We start from the raw sequence: 9055 nt of genomic DNA on the forward strand, positions 1-9055 counted from the left end.
TCCCTTTATTTTCTTTATTTGATCACACTTTCTTCGTTTTTCTTCCTCATTTTAATATACTCACTTTATACAAATACTGTAGTAGTATGTTTTGTTGAACTCTTTTATATCTTTAAGTTTGTTTATCTAATGTATTCCTTTCTTGCATTTATTATTGTACTCATCTATTTTTATATACATTTTTCAAATATTGTATACTACTGAAATTGTACTATGTAACTAATAAGATTGTAGCACTAAGTTTTCAAGATTAATTTAAGATATGTTCAACTAGTAAAATCGCGCCATGATTTGAAAACATGACATGAATAACTTGAACGAATATTAAAATACTCGTGTAGGTAAGCTTTGTGAATTTGTTGCAAAATATTTGGAAGGTGAAAACAGAAAAAGCTGTTGACAATAAATATAAAGAAAATGTCTATTAAATCACCAGAAAACGTAATTTAATGAAAGAAAGATCGAAAACAACCTGGGAAACGTTTGCAAGATTTTACAAAAACAAAGCAAAAAAGGACGAGAAATAGGCAGATCAGAGACTGAGGCTATAAGAGTCTAACAGGAACGCGGAGCAAAACGAAGACTAATTCAAGCAAAGCATGTTATTTGATAGGTTGTGGTTTTTGTAAATGTTGTACTTAAGTCTTTGGGGCCCCGAGTGGCCGAGTGGTCTAAAGCGCTCTTCGTTACGGATCACTGCCATCTCACCTCTGTATGCGGCGGTTCGAGTCTAAGATTCAGCCAATGTGGACATGTGAGAAAGCTTGCCAGTAGCTTCTCGTGGGTCTGTGGTTCTTTCCGGGGTTTTCCGGGTTCTTCCTCCACCATTAATACTGGCCGCCATGTATAGCCTATCGTGCTGAAAAATGGCGTTAAACCCCACAACAACAACAACTTAAGTCTTTTAAAACACGACTTAATACCAATGATATCAAAACACGACGTAATACCAATGATATCAAAACACGACGTAATACCAATGATATCAAAACACGACTTAATACCCATGATATCAAAACCTTTATAACTGATAAGCACCCTCAAAAGTTCAAAGTTCAAGAAAATCTATTTCCAGAAATGATGTAAAGATATAGTTGTAAAAAAGTTTCAGTAAAAATGGCAAGTGAAACAAACACTAAATTCAGCCATTGTATTACATTACAGTATGTTTTTGAAGTGGATAATTGCATTAAATTATATCCACCAAGATGTAAAATTTATGTTTATTCAACTTCTTTGTACCAGTTAAAACAGTCATGTGAACTAAAACAGTCACAATAACCAGCTTACCTGATTAACCGGATGTAACTTATTTTTATGCGAGGCCGTGAATTACTGGATATACCAAATAAAATGTAAGTGATGATTCACTAGTTTAATTACGAGAAATAATTTACTACTGCGCCGATTTCAAGATAAGCGTGAAATCTGAGGTTTTCCTAGATGCCTAAGTGACCATGTCGTAAAATGGCAGACTCGCTTAAGGGTGCAATTTAATGCCGCATACACCTGCCTAATATAAAAGCTCATACAAAATACAATACACTAGTAATGTCAAAAAGGTCCAGAATTTTGGATAGGTATAATAAACCAAAGCATAAGAATATCGTTAACTTGGTCCTGACAAGTGAACAGAAGGAAGTTCAATGAATAAAACATTAATAACAGCAAACCCAAATTTATATATACTAGCATTGTTCAAGCCCAAAATCCATTTTTTGACAGCACATGATCACAGAAAATCAAGCCCTTTCCCTGATTGACAATTTGGAAATCAGGTGTACCTAATAGCTTGATGCAATTCAAAATAGTTGAAATTCACGCATTTTTAAAATACATATTCTAATCTCGTTGAACCGACACGTTTACTGTTAATGGTAGCTAGCTCTGCTTCATAGCCGACTATTGGTATTTCACTGGCTATATACATTGAAGTGACTACCAGAAGTGTGTATTTCTCACATATTTCAATAAGAACACAAGCCTGAATTACCTAATTCACAAATATATCCATATCTTTAATTATTAAACAATAATAGCTCAAAAAGTCGCACCATATCAGTAGCTTAAGAAATTTACCAGGGGCCAATTTTCAACACTGTTCCCTGCCACCTAAAGTAGACTCCTGTTCAAAACCAACGAGGCGCAGTTTTTGCTTGTTTTCTTAATGTGATATCTTACTTTGTATTTTCTTCAAATGTTCCCTGTAGCTTTTTCTGGTGACAGTTATACAGACCAAGTTCGTTTCATTAGCGGAGATCATGGTGAGGATTATGGCTCGTCATGAAATCATGTATTATCTTTTGTTACACGAGAAAAGCTAGGAGAGCTCGTGACGAAAACGCAAAGACGGGTTCAAAGATACCTTTTACTATACTACTCACAACTTTTTTCTTGTTACTATTTCTTTAAAGTTTGTTTGTCTTCTAATGAAAATATCAGGGAGGTACATATATAACTATACGAATAAACACAAATGAATCCATTAAATAAGTAATGAATTAAGGATATAATTGCATTAACTATTCCAACACTAAAATAAATTAAGTTCAGTACACTCGTGAATAATAATTTTCATAACGAACTGAACATTTAAATTGTTTAGTATATGAAAACTTTTAGGCCATGCACAATATATTTACGAAATTGCGATAACAAATTTGTTGTATAAGAAAATAAATAAATAAATATCACTAAGACAGAAATTCAACAAGTTAAATATAATTTATGCCGTATACCTCATAGCTAAGTGTTTGGTACAACGACAATATCAAGCAAGGGGAAAAAAGAACTAAAGATGATGAAAAGACTTGCCATTGTAATATTTAAATGATCCTTTATTCTTATTTCTTATTTCATGAAATTCGTATATCTAGTGGGGTAGTCCTCCCCAGTGAGTAGTCCTCACTAGTTAGTAGTAGTCCTCACTATCAGTCTTTACTTTTATCATGAACAGTATGAAAATTGCTTGAATGCTAAAATTGGACAAATAAGCTCATATTTTAAGAATGTTTCGAAAATATTGAAGTTTGATGACTGCATTAGTATTCTGAATTTTGCAAAAAGATGCCAAGAAGTCATACTATTCAGAGGCGTATTTTTCTCTAGTCTGTTATGATAGATCCAGAGATCCAAAATATGTCTCAAATGGGTGATTTTTCCGATATCATACATTTTGATCTCGTTCTGGACAGGTATTTTGTTACATTTTAGGATTCCTCTGCAAGTTAAAATTTTAAAGCTTCATTTAAATATATTTATACGTTTCATTTCAGTTCATAGGACAGTTCAGATACTGCCAAATGTTATTGCGCGTTTTTTGTTTTTTGGTGGTGGGGAGGTCGGTGGGGTGGTGGTAGAGAAAATGGACAAAGTGAACGTAAACAAATTTATTATATTATAATTATTCCTTTACTTTTCCTCTGATGTACTTGCTACTCTTGTGTTTGAGATTACATATTCGATGCTTTTTGTGGAAATAAAGTTTATTAATATTAATGGTTTTTATTCGGGCTTTCAAGGGTTAGGCAAATACATAATTAGTATTCGTGTTCAGCATCTTAATGGAGGACGCTTGTAGTAACACGTGGGGTCGGTTCACAATTATTATTTCATGTTCAGTTTCTAATGCCAGTCTATTTTTTGAGCATTTTTTCTCTTATTTTGTGGTACTAACCGCTGCCTCTATTGGCGTTCAGCATTACGAGGTTAGTGTTAGGACTGGTCGGCCGGTGTCAGGATAATGGTGGGACATAAACGCTACGCGTCATAGGCATGATGCCCCAGTGCTAGACATCACTATAAACTGGCACATTGCAGACATCGTAACGATATGACTGATTTTTTTTTAAAGCTACGTTAAAAATCGAAATCACATCACATAACATCACTTATTTTGTAATCATACAAGAGTTAGATTTTGGTATTCTTGATATTGATTTCAAATAAATGTTTGTTCTTTAGAATACGAGCATTTTGGTGTGGACAACTATTTCGGCAACAGTATACAATGAGTAATGAGGCCATGGTGTAACGTAATCGAGCTAACACCCTTTGAGACTGAATTGGTATTCAAGAAATAAAAAATACACATGCGAGTGACAATAAAAAGATGTATTATTCTCTCACACTAATGATGAAGTAACATGGCATCAAAATAAATACAAAGGTACATAATATGGATCCAATGGAAAACCATGATGAACAGATTATTTGAAATGTTCAATAATTATAAAGTTGTCTCAGATAATTAAACACTACCATGCTTTTTGTCTCTATGGTCAACCAATATGCTGACCTTTCCCTATATAGTCAAACACTAATGGCATTCGTATAGTCAAACACTATAATGAAATTTCTCTTAGTCAAACACTATGACCTTCTTATAGTCAAACACTATAATGAAATTCTTATATGAATGTCCCATGTTTACTGGACATTTCATATGCCCTTTGACCCGCTTCCCGGCTCGGTCACTACAACCAACCAGACTTTTCATGCACATATACGTTGGCACTTTCCTGGCGGTCTTTCATCACTGTTGCTGCGGCCTCTGGCTACACCTAGTCAGTCCGCACACAGTTATCCACACCTAGACACTCATACCTAGTTATCCACAACTAGTAATCCACACCTAGTTATCCACACCTAGTTAGCTGAATATGAAAAGAAACAACTTTCCAAATAGTCTGCTTTTTGTGTATCTAGATTAAAATATCTGAGCATTTCAAATGGATTAATACTAACACACCTGAAATATTCCTTATGTACGACTGTGACGTACGAATGGCATACAAAAAAAAATAAAATAGAAATATGATATACTAAAACTCTAATACATACATAATACGTCTTCAATATTAGTTATAATAGCGACAAGATAACCTGCCAACATGAGTATTGCATATGTGTTCATATCCCTGTTAATAATCCGAATCGTACCATCTCTCGCTACCAAATTACATAAGCCATACACTCCTGATGAATTAAACTACAAGTACGATAAAACAACGCAAACGTATAATACAACATTGAACATGTTTTGCGAAACTGAACATTAATTAAAAAGGAGTTGATTAAAAAGAATATATCTCACCCAATTCGTTGGCTCAAACAAAGTAAGACATAATGGCGATCCCGCCCCGACAGCTAAACACATAAACCGCTTCCCTCTAATGGCTGTGTCAGTCAAGATCCCTGAGTAACACATGTAGTCGCGCGCGTTAACATGTATTACGCACGTGCCGCGCAAGCAATGAAGGCGTCACGCGATGCAAAGAAAATGTATATTTACAAGATACTATGGCGCGCAGAACACGTCAAATACTGGAATTTATGGTGGTCTAAGCAAGCCATATCGGGTATTTGGTAACACTTGGTGCTGATACAGAAGTGAAATCTGTGATGGGCTCTTGTACTTTTTAGGATTCACGGTACTAATTCAACTCCAACAGTAAACATATGGAAACACTATCATATTCAAAATTCAATAACTTAAAATTTCTGGGTGCTGATGATGAGACCTATAATTCCCCATGCACAACTAGCCTTGGTGCAAGCTTATGTGTGGAGAACACCATATGAGCCGCGGCATTTTGTTTATCTACATGTGCATGAAACACATGTTATTGATTCTGCACCAAATGAATCAGGTGCTACTTTCATTATTGAGTACTCTTAAGTCAAGTCTGTAAAAATACTAAAATTGCATCAATAGAATTTTGTCTATATTTTTTTAAAGATAAGCTCTCAAAAGATATTTTTACTAAAATTTTACTTTTCCTTATTAACTAATTATGGACCACCAAACCCGTAAATACTCTATTATTTCTTCACCCATTTCTAGACTGGTTCACAGTTCTTCCGTATAATTAGTACCGTGTGTGCTTTAGGACTCACGGTGCTAATTCAGTTCCCATAGTAAACCTATGCAAACACCGTGATATTAAAAATTCAATAACTTAAAACTTTTGAGTGCTCATGATCAAACCTATATTTATCAGTATAGATGAAACATGGATGTCAGCTTCTGTTTAGAGAAAAGGATTAGAGCTGCGGCATTTTCTGGACCTGCATGTGTTTGAAACATGCTTTAAATTCCGCACCAAAGAGTCAGGTGCTAATTTTAGTAATGAGTGTTCCGAACTCAAGACTGTTAAAGGGCTGAAATTCCATCAATAAAACAATGTCTCTATTTTTTAAAAACTTAACAACTAGGATAAGCTCTCATAAGATTCTTTTTGCTACAACATAACTTACATTATTAGCTAATCCTGGTCAGCCTAACTCATATATACTCTATTTTATGTTATCCCATTTCCAGGCTGGTTCCCATTTTTCCATACCATTGGTACAGTGTGTCCTTTACCTCTGTGAAAAGTCACACGCAGTGATATCAGTTTCTAAAAATAGCCATTCGGACAAAGAGAACTGGCGTAATGGCGCTCAGTGTTATTTTCTGGTATCACGATACCAATTGTTTTCCCAAATACCTCAATGCTAATGTTTTGTGAAATAAATATACTTTCTATCCTACATCAGCATGCATGTTACACACTGTCATAGAGAACAATGTTAGATTGTCAATTGGACAGGATAAAACCAAGTAATCCATTGCATTTAAGAGAGATAACTCTGCTGGAACTAGACGGGTAAGAGTTATCTAGTCACAACAGGCACATTTTCAGCCATGTGAACCACATTTTAAAAATAATCATAACAAATATAAAATATGATCTAGATATGAACTAACATACTCTCACATGTTGCCAAGCTGCTTAACTTTTTTTAAAGCCTGACAGAAAGTACAACTCTTACATGATAATGCACCAGTCACAGCTAGTGTTGTTGTTTATTTCTGAATACAATGTTCCTACACCTTAAGCTCCGCCCACCTGGGGTTGTGCAATTGGTACAGTTATACCTTCTATGTTATAGTTCTTATTATTGTTCTTACTGAAAATCATATAGCAGGCGCTAAAAAATTGTTAATCTGAATATGGATGTGCATTCCAATATTTAGTTACAATGGTACTTAATCCTGCAGACTGTATACAACATATAATCAATTTTGACAAATCTTTTTAGAACAGTATAATACATAAATTGCTTGCATTTCATCACCAATAGATATACCATGACTATTTTGAGAAGAAAATTCCGAGGGAAATGTCAGCCCCCCCCCCCACTAAAAATGTCGCTGAAGTATTCTTATATGTGATTCATGTTTTAAATAGAGCAGGGTGTATGTAGGAAAGAGACTATTTCTTATAATTTGTTTAGCGCATAAAATTTCACCCTGCTCAGTTGATGTGATAATATGCATGTATAATCTAGAAATATTGCATAGATATTCCAAATATTTAAAAACAATGCATCAATTTTTTTATTTATTTATTTTTTAGTTTTTTTTTTTTTTTGGGGGGGCGGTGTTTTATGATATAGTGATTTTATTAACCTTTTCTGATTCTGATGTGTTAATCGTTAACAAAGTTAATAAAAGGGTAGAGACAATTTATGTGTCTATTTCAATACCTGTTTAAAAAAGAAATCGTAATTTTGAATGACAGTTTAGAACATTTTTATGATACGTGTTTAGGTTGTAATAAACAGTAACAAAAGAAAGAGTGAAAAGAACAAGCTTTGAAAAATGTAACAAATAATTTATTTCCCTGGAAAAACACTGCTAAAATGAAAAACAATAGGAACTTACTGTTTTAAGACTGAAATACCCCAAAAATAATCTACAAATAATCCAAGAATTAAATTTTAGAAGTCCTAGTAATGAAAAGTTCTAATTAATTCAAGTTCCAGTCCCGACAAAAAATCTAAAATGGAAGGCGATGACGTATACTGCAGCCTTTATTGTACAGATGTGTATAGAATTCTTATTTAAATCCACAAATAATATTCCGGTGTTTGAATTTCTGAATAAAATTTAAATAAATGTCTTTGTCCAAGAATTCTGTATGAGCACTCAAATATTTCCAGCAAAAAGAACTATATTTTAGAATCCAAATAATTTGAATAAAAATTAAAATGTAACTTCAAACTGGTCACAGACAAGCGAACACCTTGACATCAAGTGTTTTAAGCCCAGACTGAGAATTTTTTCTTTTTACATTCCGATGGGGAATATATTGCAATCCAAATCGAAATGTGTGTTATATAAGCGTAACAAACAGCATTTAATCCTGCATCTTCTTAAGAATTTCATATTCTACCCAGCTTATGATTCTAGACTATCGAAGATGGAACAGAAACACGCGTGCAGCTGCATCAAGACCAATTCCTCCTATCACACCTGCATCGTACGGAATCGACCCACCTAAAATCCAGCACATCACACATAGAAAAGCAGAATTTTGGTTAGATCGACACAAAAAAAAATATCCTCTATTCCAGACCAACTGGAAAGCTGTTTCATGGCGTTGTCATTGATAATATGACTCTAAATGTCAATTTTAAGTAGACCAAACCATATTTCTTTTTTAAACGAATGACTGAGCGCGCGATAGGCTACCAAGTTCATAAGTCTTTTGGAGGTCCGCATGAATACTGTTCCTGTGTATTTACTGAACTACAGTTGTGTATTTACTTTGGAATGCAGCATAAGTTCAGTTACATTGTGTTTTTTTTTTTTTGTAGTGTGTTCGTTTTGTTATACAGCCTTAGGTAGAAAAGCAAAATGATGATATAATTTTTTTAAAAATAAACTTGAAAGCAAAAATATGAACTGCTAGTGCCATGAAGTATTACTTATAAAAAAATCGTTTATATTTTCCCATGCAAATGAAGTAACCTATAAACATAATCTAATTTCTGCTCAATATTTTGTTTTGTTCGAAGCATTTGAGAACTTTGAGGAGTACATGTTTTTGTTATATTTGAAGCAGAAACAGGCAAATCAAACTATATGGGAGGTGCCGAGCGATCTGACCTGTTAATTACGAATAACATTTAGTTTTCAGAGGACGCAGCTGTTGTGCTGTATACATTGGGAATCTGTTTGAGTAATCTGTAATTTGTATCAACCTAAAGCCTGCTAACATATATA

General features: G+C 33.9%; 1 long non-coding RNA gene across 1 annotated transcript; it reads right to left on the reverse strand.

Annotated features, from left to right (window-relative positions):
- Positions 1-2867: 2867 nt before the first annotated feature.
- On the reverse strand, positions 2868-5183 carry LOC149807308 (uncharacterized). The gene is made up of 2 exons (XR_016414926.1): positions 5096-5183; positions 2868-4655 (listed from the first exon to the last, which is right to left on the reverse strand). It is a non-coding gene; the product is annotated as an uncharacterized LOC149807308 (long non-coding RNA).
- Positions 5184-9055: the final 3872 nt, after the last annotated feature.

The sequence above is a fragment of the Sinohyriopsis cumingii genome, chromosome 1 (assembly GCF_028554795.1).
Source record: "Sinohyriopsis cumingii isolate HCF-2022 chromosome 1, ASM2855479v2, whole genome shotgun sequence".
Lineage (NCBI taxonomy): Eukaryota > Metazoa > Mollusca > Bivalvia > Unionida > Unionidae > Sinohyriopsis > Sinohyriopsis cumingii.